The sequence below is a fragment of the Marmota monax genome, unplaced genomic scaffold (genome assembly GCF_021218885.2).
Source record: "Marmota monax isolate L192 unplaced genomic scaffold, Marmota_monax_Labrador192_F-V1.1 WCK01_AAM20220418_F8-fsc00969, whole genome shotgun sequence".
NCBI classification, from domain to species: domain Eukaryota; kingdom Metazoa; phylum Chordata; class Mammalia; order Rodentia; family Sciuridae; genus Marmota; species Marmota monax.
In genome coordinates, this window is record NW_026692929.1 from 61193 (window position 1) to 74778 (window position 13586).

Sequence of the window (13586 nt, forward strand, 5' to 3'; positions counted from 1 at the left end):
TTTGATTTTTTCCGCTTGCCCCTTCCCCAGCACTGGCTAGACAGGTTTCATTTTTGCCACTAATGGGAGGGGGAGTTGAAGGTCAGGTGTCTCTACTTTTCCCCGCGTCTTTATGCAGGCTTGCTCTGATAATCCCACCCCCGGAAAGCCTAGAAAAGATTTTATGTGAATTCCCCACTGTATGGGAGCTGAGCTGAGTAACACACCTGTTTTATTGTTACAATCTGTCGGAGAGTGGCGGTGGTTACTTCAGCTCTCCAAGATGGTGGCTGCTGGTTTCCTTGATGGAGTTTCCATTGTGGGGGATAGAACTGTACCGCTTCCTTCCCCGTCTGAAATCCCGAACTCAGCCCGGGGCTCAGTGGGTGCTCAGGCAGCCGGATTTCACAGAATCTGCAGCAATGTTTCTTCCTGCTTGCTGGTCGCTTCTCGGTGGTTCCCCGCCATCTGTAGCCGCGGGGCGGGCCGCGCGGATCAGTCCATGTTTATTTTTATATTCAGCATGGAAATTGAACCCAATTTGAATATATGGTAGACAAGCATTTACCATGAGCACTATCCCAAGCCCCTTAAACACACAAACAGAAAAAAGATAATGTCTTGCTAAGTTGCCCAGTGTTGTGTGAAACCTAGGATTCTCCTGTCTCTAGATGCTGAATAACTAGTATTATTGGCATGGCCACCATGTCATGTTATTTATGTAACTCAGTTGTAGAGCAACACTCTATCCAATCCCCAGTGCCAATAAAGAATTAAATTTTTAAAATTTTAAAATTAGAATGTAAGACTTGGGATGTAATTACTTGCCCAGCACATATAAGGTTTTGAGATTTAACCCCAGGACTGAAGAGAAAATTTAAAAAGATATTTTTTTCTATTACTTTTCATTACAGAAAGTAATTTTTCCCATAATCAGTTCTGACCATCAGAGTGCCTTCATATTTTGAAGTGATGTGTTTGAATGCTGAAGTAATAATCAGCCATAATTAATCTATTATTATTTAAAACAAAATCAACTGGAGAGCCCAGTGCAATGGTGCATGCCTACTATCCCAGCTACTGGGGAGACTGAGTCACAAACTGAGTCACAAGGAAACTAAGTTTATGGCCAGCCTTGGCACCTTAGTGAGACCATTTCAAAATGGGTTGTAATACAGTGGAAAACTAGCCCTGAGTACAATAAAAAAAAAGAAAGAAAAATTAGTGAGAAAGAGATAGCATAAATTAACAATGGTAACATTGGTGCATTCTATACTAGAGTTGAGAACCTTCATTTTAGTGTAGAGATGCAGTTGATGAAGCATTATAAATTCATGTTAACTTCTAGTATTTTTCTGTAGTGATCAATTTTTCCACTTGGAAATTTCTGCAGTTTGGTTGCACATAGTGGAAAACACTTCATCTATTCTGGGAAATGAAGGTTGTGAAGAGATAACATGTAGGACTTTTACATCAAGGGTTTTACTATCAAAACTATACATTAAAATTTAAAACCAAGGGTAGTAGAACACATCTATAATCCCAGATGCTCTGGAGGCTAAGGCAGGAGGTCTTGAGATCAAAGTCTGCTTCTGTAAAAGTGAGGTAATAAGGAACTCAGTCAGACCCTCAATAAAATACAAAATAAGACTGGAAATGTGGCTTAGTGGTTGAGAATCTTTGAGTTCACTCCCTGGACCCACACTCCCCCCCCAAAAAATTTAAATTGATGTACATAAAGACTATTGCATACATTCAGTATACTGAATAGTATAAGCAATTTATGGGTTACAAAATTGATTAAATTGTGGAAATATTTCATTTAAAACCTGCAAAATCTAATAAAGCACAAGGGAATAGAATGAAAATTACTCATATCACTTATTAAAATTACTGTAATTATATATATTTTAACCAAGAAAAAGAAGTAGGTTTTTACTTGGACAAAAACCCAAGTAGGTTGAAAAGTAAATTTAAAGAATTTTTAGGAGAGAATACAGCTTGAAAGTATTTACTCTAAATTCCCAAGTCGGCAGAATTAGCTATGGGAAATCCCTGTTGTGGATGTTTTGGAAAATTTGTCAGTATAACTATGAGCAGTAACTCTTAGGTATCCAAAGCTTAGCAGCTGAGAATTCAGCTTCTTAGAGGTACCTTTGAGGTAAAGGCATTCTACAGACAAATGCCCTCCTTAAATACCTGGGATTCACCTAAGGTCATAGCCCCTGATGGTTATCTCTTCTGAAAATTGTGTGAAGGACTTACAAAATCATACTGATTAAGTTTATGAAGTAGAGTAAAAATATTTGATGAGGTTTGGAGGCAGATGCAAGAAAGTTCACATGACTTCGGTTTTGCAAAGAGACATTTTAACTGAAACAATTATTTCATTAAATAAGACTTTGTTCGACAACAATAACTTCACAATTTTAATAATTTGCTTTTTTCTTTTACTGTTGTTTAAATTTTGAAATATCTGATTTATTTTTACCTCTTTATTTTCTTTCTTTCTTCTATTTTTCCTTTTTATATTTTAAATTATGGTACTGGGAGTTGAATGCAGGAGTTCTTTAACAATTAAATACATTCCCCACCCTTATTTATTTATACATTATTTTGAGTCAGGGGGTTGCTAAGTTGTTTAGGGCCCTGCTAAATTTGTCAGATTGTCCTTGAATTTGTAATTTTTCTGCCTCAGCAACCTAAATAACTAGGAGTGCAAGCATGTGCCACCACACCTGCCTATTTTTCTGCTTTAGATTTTTTATTCCTACATCCAAAATGTTTACTGAGGAATGTGTGTGTGTGTGTGTGTATGTGTGTGTGTGTGTGTGTGTGTGTGTGTGTGTGTTAACTGAGGACAATATTCTAAGAATTGAAATATAATTATATTATATTCTACCAGAAAATAAAGACCAGAGAATGAACCACAGTGGTGGTTCATGCTAATTGGGAGGCTGATGGAGGAGGGTTGCAAGTTTGAGGTCAGCATGGGCAATTTAGGGAGACCCTGACTCAATATATAATGAAAAATCCTGGAAATGTATCTCAGTGGTAAAGAATTCTTTCAAAGCATGAATTTAAGACCCTGCATTCAGAGACCAGTAAAGAAATTAAAAGAGAAAATAAAAAACTGCCCCCACAAGGGATTGAACCCAGTGCCTTATGCATGAAAGGCAGGCATTCTATCAACTGAGCTATATCCCCAGCCAATGCATTGATTTTTAATTGTTGTCATAACATAATTAATCATATGTTTTTCAATGTATTTCTGCCATTAAATGCTCTTCCTGAATTATTGTATAAATCCCCAAATGTTTGTTAATAAAAATTGAAAATGTAAAGCTGGGTAGACATTTCTGCCTGCCATAACCAGGAATGAGTGTTCACTATGGAGCCTTGATGTGCTCTACATTGACTTTGCCAGTTTCATTACTCATCAGTTATATTGAAAAGATTTATGGAATTTTACATTTCTTGAGCATTTACTGTGTGCCTTACATGTAAATTTATGTTTTAATTTTTAATACAATACCAATTATACTGCTGGGTTTGGGGGAGTCTGCCTGTAATCTCAATTGGGAAGCTGAGGCAGCAGAGTTGCTAGCTCAAGACCAGCTTTATCAATTTAGTTAAGTCCCAAGAAACTTATCAAGACCCCGTATCAAAAGGAAATAAGAGTTGTGGGTGGAGCTGAATGGTTAGGTTCCCTGGGTCAATACCCAATACCAAAACAAACAAAACAAAAACAAGAAGACCACAAGTACTACACTAATTATGAAGAAGAATATGAGTCAGGAGGAAATGAAGGGTCTTGAAATAAGGTGATTGTCTCCAAATGAGCTTTAACTTTGGGTTCTGTGTGTTCCCTCTCAGGTAAGTTGGCTTAAGTGATAGACCAACATTCATTCCAATGACTGTGAGCTCAGATAATATAATGCAAGTACAGTTCACATATAAACTTAAAAGAGCATCCAAAATAAATTTTGGCAGCAAATATTAAAATATTATTAATCGAATTCCCAGCTCTTAATATGCATTTTCTTCACTCCTTCCTATCAATGGCTAATCTACAGTGTCAATTCCTACCAGCATGCCCAGTCTCCCATCTTTATTCTCAGTAGATAAAGTTGCAGCCTACCCTGCTAACAGGATGACATTTATGCAGTTTCTTCCATTCATTTTCATACTCATGTATCCTTAACCTTGACAGTAGCTTCATTACTGCACTTCAATTGCATTCACACAAAAAAAGGAACCTAAAGTTAGTTTAAATTTTTCCTATACAGTGCATATTTATGAAAATGCCTTTTTATGCTTAACATAAATTTTTATGACCTAGATCTACAGAGTTTTTAGTATTCCCATCTCACACTAAGATGAAAGCATAGTGTAAGCACATACTATGGCAGCTTGAGGAAAGTTTTCAAAGTGCTACAAACACGCTAGGAGAAAAAATTGTCAATGAAAGGCAAGAAAGATATATATTTCCAAATTTGCATGCTCAAGTGGGTCCACTATTTTGAAATTTGAAATTATGACCTTATTTTATGTTGTAAAGTGGATTTTGACATTTCTACAGAGATAAAAATATGTACCAGTGGAATATGAAGATTTATAGTGATAAAGAAGCACAATATTTGACCTAGAATTATGGACACAATCAAGAATGGCATTGACATATTATTAAATCACTTACTAAGCCAAAGTTGCTATAAAGCTCCTTTATTGTGTTAAACACAAAAAGTTTTACATTTTAAAGACAAATGCAGATGAAAAAGAACACATATTTTTATAACAGATGAGATATCTCTGTTTATTTAAAAAAGAAAGACAGAAAATATCTATTGTGGGTGAATGTCCATGAGAAAAATAATCATTTTTGAAGGAATTGTATCACTTGTAATATGTTCAATTCCACCATGGTAGGTTAATTTCTCTCTTGTTCTCTCTCTCTCTGTTGGAATTGGGGCTTGATCTCAGGGTACTTAGCCCCTGAGACATATCCCCAGCTATTTTTATTTTTTATTTTAAGACACTGTCTGAAGTTGCTTAGGGTCTCATGAAGCTGGTGAGGCTGGCCTCAAACGTTCCCCTCCTTTCCCAGTTGCTAGTATTACAGGTGTGAGCACGTGGTCTCAGGGTTTGTTTCTCACTGATACACAGTGTAAGGTAAAGCCTCTCATATAATCTGTTATGGTACAGACTAATATATGCAAATCTTAAAGGAAGTAGACTCGGTGTTGTTTTCACTGGTTTGGGCAAATATAGGAGATGGTCAAAAGGAAGAGTTTCAATAACTGGATTTTTATTTGTGTATACAAAAAGGGCAATTTGTGGCCATATTCTATCCAATAGGAAAGCAGAAAAATAAAGGTTACAAGGGGACCTGACTCAGGAAATGTCTTTGTGTTTTCCACAGCATATCTGTTTTTATCCTATAGGTTCAAACTTATCTTTATGGTACACAAAGCATCAAGATATGTCTGGCATATGCTGCAGAGAGAATGACCGGGATTTTATTTCTTCAGAAAAAAATAAATGATTGTCTCAACATAATAAACAGTCAAGAGATAATGTTCAATGCAATAAGGTAATCTTTATTATTGTTGTCATTCCATGGATTAAACCTGGGAGCTTTTAATCACTGGACCCCTGCCCCTGTCATTTTTATTTTTATTTTTTTTTAATTTTGGGACAACATACTAGTAAGTTGCTGAAGGTCTCACTACTTTGCTGAGGCTGGCTTTGAAAATGTGATCCTCTTGCCTTAGTCTTCATAATGGATGGGATGAAAGATATGGGCCACAGTGCCCAGCTGAAAGTAAGGTAATCTTTATTCAGGGATGTGAGGATACTTTGATTTGCAAACAGGAATGAGTAAAGTTCATGAGTGAGTAAGCTCTGCTTTTAAAGCCTGGTGATGTGTTGAGTGTTTCCTCATTTATTATCTGAGTCAAAGCACCTTACTTGTTTTTAATCTCTTAAATGGATGACTAAACAGAAAAAATTTCTTCAAATAATGAATTTGTTTCAGAAATATTCCTTTGTTCATCTTCTCTGTGCAAACCAGATTTTATAGTTGACTCTCTCTCTCTCTTCCTGTTAATTTTACACAGTCCTTTATTAGCTAAGTATATTGTTGAACTTTTTCCACACTGTTATCAAAATATCTGACAAGAACAACTTAGAGAAGGAAAAGTTTATTTGAGCCTCAGAGTTTGGTTTCAGAGGTTTCAATCTATAGATGGCTGACTCCATTATTCTACATTAAAAGTGAAGCTCCTCTTTGGAGGAAAGCTGTTCCCTTTGTGGTGGCTGTAAAATATAAGGAGGGGGAGGGAATGGCACCAGGGAAGGTGTTTCCAAGGAATAAATTATATACATATTTGGTACTTTTTCCCACCATTATAAAATAATTTCTTACTCTAATGATTATTCTGAAAATGTTTAATTACATTTATTTTTAACATTTCTGTGGTACTGGAGATTAAACCTAATGGCACCCTACCACTGAGCATAATGTCCACCTCTTTCTTTTTGTTGTTGGTATATTTTGTGACAATATGTCCCTATGCTGCTGATGTTGGCCTTAATTTTGTAATCTTCCTCCTTCAAATTACCACATTTTTTATAACTTAGTATATAAAACAGAGAAGTGAAATCAAGGTAAGAACTCTGGAATTTTAAAAAATTCCATCAAAGATACAAGGCTCTCCTTGTTGATTTTCCATTTTTTTTCCTTTTGGCATAAGTACAATTCTTCATAGAAATAAGAATAAAAACTGATGTGGTAAATATAGTATGCTTGAGTTATAACATATCAGATGAAATTGTAAAAGGGAGAGTTAGAAATTTTAAAAAAACATCATTAATGATACAATGCTGAGAAAGTCAAAATATGAAGGGAACACTGTAGAAAACAAAAAGTCAAGAAACTAATTTAGTTGCAAATACAGTAGCTAAAAGAAAACAGTGTATAGCAAAATTGAACAAAGAAAGACAACAGTATAAATGGAGTGCTTCCCATGAGCCCTCAATGTTACAAGCAGCATCCAGTTTATGGATCCAACTGTGGCTGAGGACTCTGTGAACTTGGGGGAAAGTATTTCCACTGCTCTGCTGTCATTTTTACTTTGATTCACTGCTAATGACCAATGATTCATGATTATGTGTGAATGTCATTAGATGATGGAAACTGTACTACTTTCAAATCAGAAAGTGTTATTTGGGTTTCCAGCTCAACTAAGGATAGTGTGTGTGATTGAGGTCCAATTGTCTCTTTTCTCTCTCTCTCTCTCTCTCTCTCTCTCTCTCTCTCTCTCTCTATATATATATATATATATATATATATATATATATATATAGACACACACACACTTTTTTATGTATTTGGATATATCTGTTACATACAATTCATGGGAGGCTATTGATTTGGACTGAGCTTTCACCTAAGCCTAACAGACCAAGCCTGACAAAATGGCACATCCTGCTAATTCCAGTGGCTCAAGAGGGATTCAACTTCCAGAACCAATTAATAGTAATAATAACAATAACAATAAAAAAGAGTAACATACCAAGACATTACAGAGATTTACCACAGCATCTGAAGTTCAATTAATAACTGAAGCATTTGTAGCCCATTAACCAATTAAGTTTTCCTTATACCTCACTTCCAGTTTAAATAAATACTGTCAGGTCAAGTTCTTGGCTGGAGTTCCCTGAATTTGTTTTAGTTCTGGGGATTGTCTGATTTGAGAATTATTATTTTTTTTTTGCATTGCCCTGTTTTAGTTATGATTGCTTATTTAAAGACTTTTAAATTTAATTAAGATTTTCACATTGATTCATTGAAAGGCACAATATCAACCTATTTGGTTAAATAATATAATTGGCTTTATTTGCAATCAATTAATTCCATCTTGTTTACAGAGAGCTGCAAAAAAAGAAAAAAGTAAAAGAAAAAGAAAACACAGAAAAAAAAGAAAGAAGCACTATGCCACATCTGGCAAAACAATGATTTTTATAATGTAATTTGAGAAGAAGCTAGGAAATGGTATAAGATAAGGTGAACTGGTTAACAATCTTATTTTCCTTGTAAGCGTTAAAATACAGAATATTCTCTTACTGTATTGGCAAAAACCGGCATGTTTAGATGGTTAGCTGTTCTCTCCTGGTTTCTCAAAATGTCCAATGAACAACTTGGTGTTCATGTAGTGATGTGGAACCTTAACACAAATAGCTCTATTTTGGTTTTGATTATTCAGGACTAGTTCAACTAAGTGAACCTTTATCCATTTTATTTATCAAATAAAATATATACTTTAAAAATTAAGTACAATTATAACACACCAATTAAATATATGAGAAAAAAATTTTAGTGTCAAAATTTCTATTTTTTTAAGCATTTCCTTAATTGAGAAAATCTAAGGAAGTAACATTTGAGAAGAGAGAAAGAAAATTTAGAGAGTACTGGAACTACAGGGAACTATAATGTGAAAAATAGATCAATGATAAGTATTTTCTTCAATTATTAATATTATTTTTTGTACCTAAGATTGAACCCAAAGGCACTCAACCGCTGAGCCCCTTTCCTAGACCTTTTCATTTATTTATTTATTTATTTTTAATTTGTGACATAGTGTGGCTAAGTTGTTTACGGTGACTTTGAGCTTGCAATTCTCCTGTTTCAGCCTCCTTAGCAGCTTCAATTGCAGGCATCCATCACTGCTTCCAGCTTCTTCAAGTCAATCTTAGAGAAAGATCATTTGTTCACTCATGTTTTCCCTTACACTCATGCACTTAGGTATCATCTTCTTCCCATATCTCTAGTCTATTTCCAAAGAAATTTGGGAAACTTCCATTTCCAAAGGTATTTGGGAAACACCCATAAGTAAATTTGCATTATTGTAATTCTATTAAGAAATAAAATAAAAGTCTTCAGGTTCAAGTGGTTCACATCTCTAGTCCCAGTGACTCAAGGCACAGACAAGATGATCACAGATTTCAAGTACAATATTGGCAATTTGTAGGGGCATTCATAAATTAGTAAGACCCTATTTAAAGAAAACAGATGTGGGGATGCAGCTAATTCGTAAACTGACCTTGGGTATAATCCTCAGTACCAAAAAAAAAAAAAAAGATAGAAAAAGAAAAAAAAATAATGGAAAGGAGGCAATTTAGAAGGGGTTAGAACAGGATTATAAAGAAAAAACAATCTGTAATTTTTTGTAGACCTATTCTTTTAAGATCCACTTAGTTTTTAGAGAGCTAGAGTAGTTCAGTTGTTCAATGAAGTTTTTTCTTCTTTTGTGGTACTGGGGTTTGAACTCAGTATGGTTAACCATGAGCTACATCCCCAGTCCTTTTTTATTTATTTATTTTTAAAATCTCTCCCTAAATTGCTGAAGCTGGCCTCACACTTGTGGTCCTCTTGTCCCAGCCTCCTGAGTTGATAGGATTACAAGTATGACTCACCTCACCCAGCCAGGGAAGACTCTTCTATGGAGTGAAGGAAGCACTGCTTCAGTAGAAGTTCAGAGCAACCTGACATCATTTCTGATAAATCTTTACTAACATCTGTCATGGAAAATCAGGAAAAAACAAACCTTATCTTCCTCAACATCTTTTTCTTAAATATTTATCTGTAGTTCTACATACTGTGTATCAACAGATTATTTTTTCCTACAAAATGTGTTACTAAGTTGTAAGTAAATAATGTTTAATATTTTCATTGACAATTATGCTTATTCACTGGTATGCTTATATTGTATAAAAAATTGTTGAAGTCAACAATATGGATACTTTAAAGTAATAAGAGCACAATTTACATCTGATGTACCTAAAAATAGTTACTTATTTTCACTATATCACATACAAAAATATAGATGTCAAATGAACTAATATAAAAGAAAATACTTTCCATTTTCAGGAATCTTTTTTAAAAGGGAGTTATATAGTAGTAATCCACAGAATAGCCATAAAACTGGATGTTTTATGATCCAATTAATGTTCCTCTCATACTTTTCTGCATATCTAATACTATCATAATAGGAATGGAGATTAGTTCAACTAACCTTTAATCTGAACTTGATAAAAGTTTACTCTAAAATAATTTTGTTTTTATTCCCTAAACGGAGTTATAAATTGGGATCTGGTAATGACTTTGAAGTGTTCTTCCAAAGACTCAAAATTGCTTCAGACAGAGCACAAAATACTAAAGAGTGGGTAAATTTTTCATCAATTTCTTCAAGATTATTTATACATCTATTTTAACTAAACAATAAATTTTTATTTCAAAAAGTGGCTCAAGCACTAGTGGAGATGAAGAACATGAGGGCAGAAAAAAGATGTCACAGGGTTTGGCAGTTCTGGTCCTATGTGGGGTGGCTCCTGTATCTTATGTCCTGAACCCTTGTTCACTGCCACCTGGCCTCAGTACACCTGACTGCAAATTTACTTGTGTTCTATTAAATACATTTTCTGTTTTATTTGGTGGCAATGCATCCATTAATTCATTTAAATCATGTAGTAATTGTCTCTTTAACATTTTGATATTGAGCATAGAATAAAATTTGCTCAAATTCAGTCCACAATGCTTCCTATTTCCCTTCCTCCACTTTACACATCTACACATCTTCCATAAATATATATAAAATACAAGTATTTATGTAGATATTTATATGGATTAATTTTAAATGACAATGAGTGTCAAAGACATTATGCTATGTGCAGATAGGTGAATTTCACCTTTAGGTATGTACACAAAGCACCAATTTTATAAATGATTCACAACAAATGATCAATAACAAAAATTCAAGCACCTTGAAAAATTATCAAAAGGCATAAATCAACATTTTATGTTTTTTTCTGAGGGGTAAAACCCAGGGGACTTTACCACTGAACTGCATCCCCAGCCTCCCCTTTTAGAATTTTTAAAATTGAGACAGGATCTCCCTAAGTTGTCTGGCTGGCCTTGAACTTGTAATCCCATTGTCTCAGACTTCCAAGTTGCTGAGATTACAGAAGTCCACCACTGTGCATAGATGAAAAGTAATTCCTTCTTGGGTTTTTCTCATGCTGTTAATTTTCTTTATACTGGTCTGACCATACTCCCCTTTCCTTAGTGAGATTCTGTGTTTACTTCTGAACCCTTCACTACTTGGACTCTCCACTTTTTCATACACTGTTCATCAGAGAATTATTTTTCCATAGAATCTCAATGTTTAAAAAATTCTGCATACTTCTCTATATAATACTTATTTATTGCCTCTAATAGATCTGTATTCTTAAAGTATTTTTATAAAAATTTTATCAAAAACAACCCTTGACTTTTTTTCAGTTTCCTAAAACATTTTCACATCTCACCTGTTGTTATAGTCAAGTGTGTAAGATTACTCCAAAAGAATGTTTTATAATATTGTCTATACCACATTTATGTTACTTGTTACAAACCTATAGTGAGTTTAATGACTGTGATGCTAGACCCATATAAATTAGCTTATTGAGGTGTTTAAGTACTTCCTTTTATTTATTAGTGATCAAACATTCTGACTATTATTAACAGTAAATACAGTGCTATGCATTTTATCATAAGCTATGAGAAATATGTGCTTCTTTTGTAGAAAACACACAAATTCAGCACTGTCCACTGTATCAGAGCATCTATAAAACATATGAGTTGGTGGAAAAATTTTATCACTTTCCCAAGTGTCTTATTTTTCTTGAAGATATTGTGATTGGGGTAATTTCCTTCATTTCCTTCTCAGAGGATTTGGCAGTGATATACAGAAATGCATTTGATTTATGTGTGTTGATTTTATATCCTGTCACTTTGCTTAATTCATTTACTAGTTCTAGAAGTTTTCTGGTGGATTTTTTTTTTGTGTGTGTGTGTGTGTTTTCTATGTATAGAATCATATCATCAGCAAATAGTGTTAGTTTACATTCTTCTTTTCATATAGTTATTTCTTTAATTTCTTTCATCTGTCTAATTGCTCTGGCCAATGTTTCAGGAACTATGTTAAATAGAAGGGGTGAGAGAGTGCATCCCTGTCTTGTTCCAGATTTTAGAGGGAATGGCTTCAGTTTTTCTTCATTTATAATTATGTTGGTCTGAGACTTAGCATAGATAGCCTTTACAATGTTAAGATATGTTCCTGATATCCCTAGTTTAATATTTTGAACATAAAAGCATTTTGTCAAATGCTTTTTCTGCATCTACTGAGATGGTCATATGATTCTTATCATCAATTATATTGATATGATGCATTACATTTATTGATTTCTGTATGTTTAACCCACCTTGCATCCCTGGGATGAATCCCACTTGATCAAAGTGCACAATCTTTTTGGTGTTTTTGTATTCAATTTGCCAGAAATTTATTGAGAATTTTTATGTCTATGTTCATTAGAGGTATTGGTCTAAAGTTTTATTTCTTTGAAGTGTCTTTGGTTTTGGAATCAGGTTGATATTGAACTCATAGAATGAATATGGAAGTACTTCCTTTTTTTTTCTATTTCCTAAAATAGATTGATGAGTATTGGTATTAGTTCTTCTTTTCAGGTCTTGTAAAACTTGGCTGTATATCTCTCTGGTCCTGGACTTTTCTTGGTTGGTAGTCTTTTGATGTTCTTCTATTTTCTCATTTGATATTAGTCTGTTTAAATTGTGTATATCTTCCTGACTCAATCTGGGCATATCACATGATTTAAGGAATATATTGATGCCTTCACTCTCTTCTATTTTATTGGAGTATAAGGCTTCAATATAATTTCTAATTATCTTCTGTATTTCTGTAGTGTCTGTTGTTATATTGCCTTTTTCATCACGTATGCTAGTAATTTGAGTTCTCTCTCTCTTTCTCTTCATTAGCATGGTTAAGGGTCTGTCAATTTTATTTATTTTTTTCAAAGAACCAACTTTTTTGTTTTGTCAATTTTTCAATTGTTTCTTTTGTTTCAATTTCATTGATTTCAGCTCTGATTTTAATTATTTCTTGGCTTCTACTGGTTTTGCTGCTGATTTGTTCTTCTATTTCTTGGGCTTTGAAATGCAGTGTGAGGTCATTTATTAGTTGACTTTTTCTTCTTTTAAGGAATGAATTCCATGCAATGAATTTTCCTCTTAGTACTTCTTTCATAGTGTCCCAGAGATTTTGATATGTTGTGTCTGTGTTCTCATTTACCTCTAACAATTTTTAAATCTCCTCCTTGATGTGCTCTGTAACCCTATGTTCATTCAGCCGCATATTGGTCAGTCTCCATGTGATGCAGAAATTTTTATTCTTTATTTTGGTGTTGATTTCTAATTTCATTCCATTATTATCTGATAAAATACATGGACCATATCAATGTTTATAGCAGCACAATTAATCTGTGGAGGCAACCTAAAAGTCATTCAGTGGAAGAATGTATTTAAAAAATGTGGCATTTATAATCAAGAGAATATTACTCAGCATTAAAAAAAAATCATGGCATTTGCAGGTAAATAGATGGCATTGGAGAACATAATGGTAAGAGAAGTGAGCAAATCCCCCCCCCCAAAAAAAAAAAAAAAAAAAAAAACAAATGCCAAATGTTTTCTCTGATATAAGGCCGGTGACTCA

At 33.9% G+C, this 13586-nt stretch overlaps 1 pseudogene; it reads right to left on the reverse strand.

Moving 5' to 3' along the window:
- Positions 1-358: 358 nt before the first annotated feature.
- The window catches only part of LOC124097585 (melanoma inhibitory activity protein 2-like), a 39653-nt pseudogene continuing 26425 nt past the window's right edge, over positions 359-13586 (reverse strand).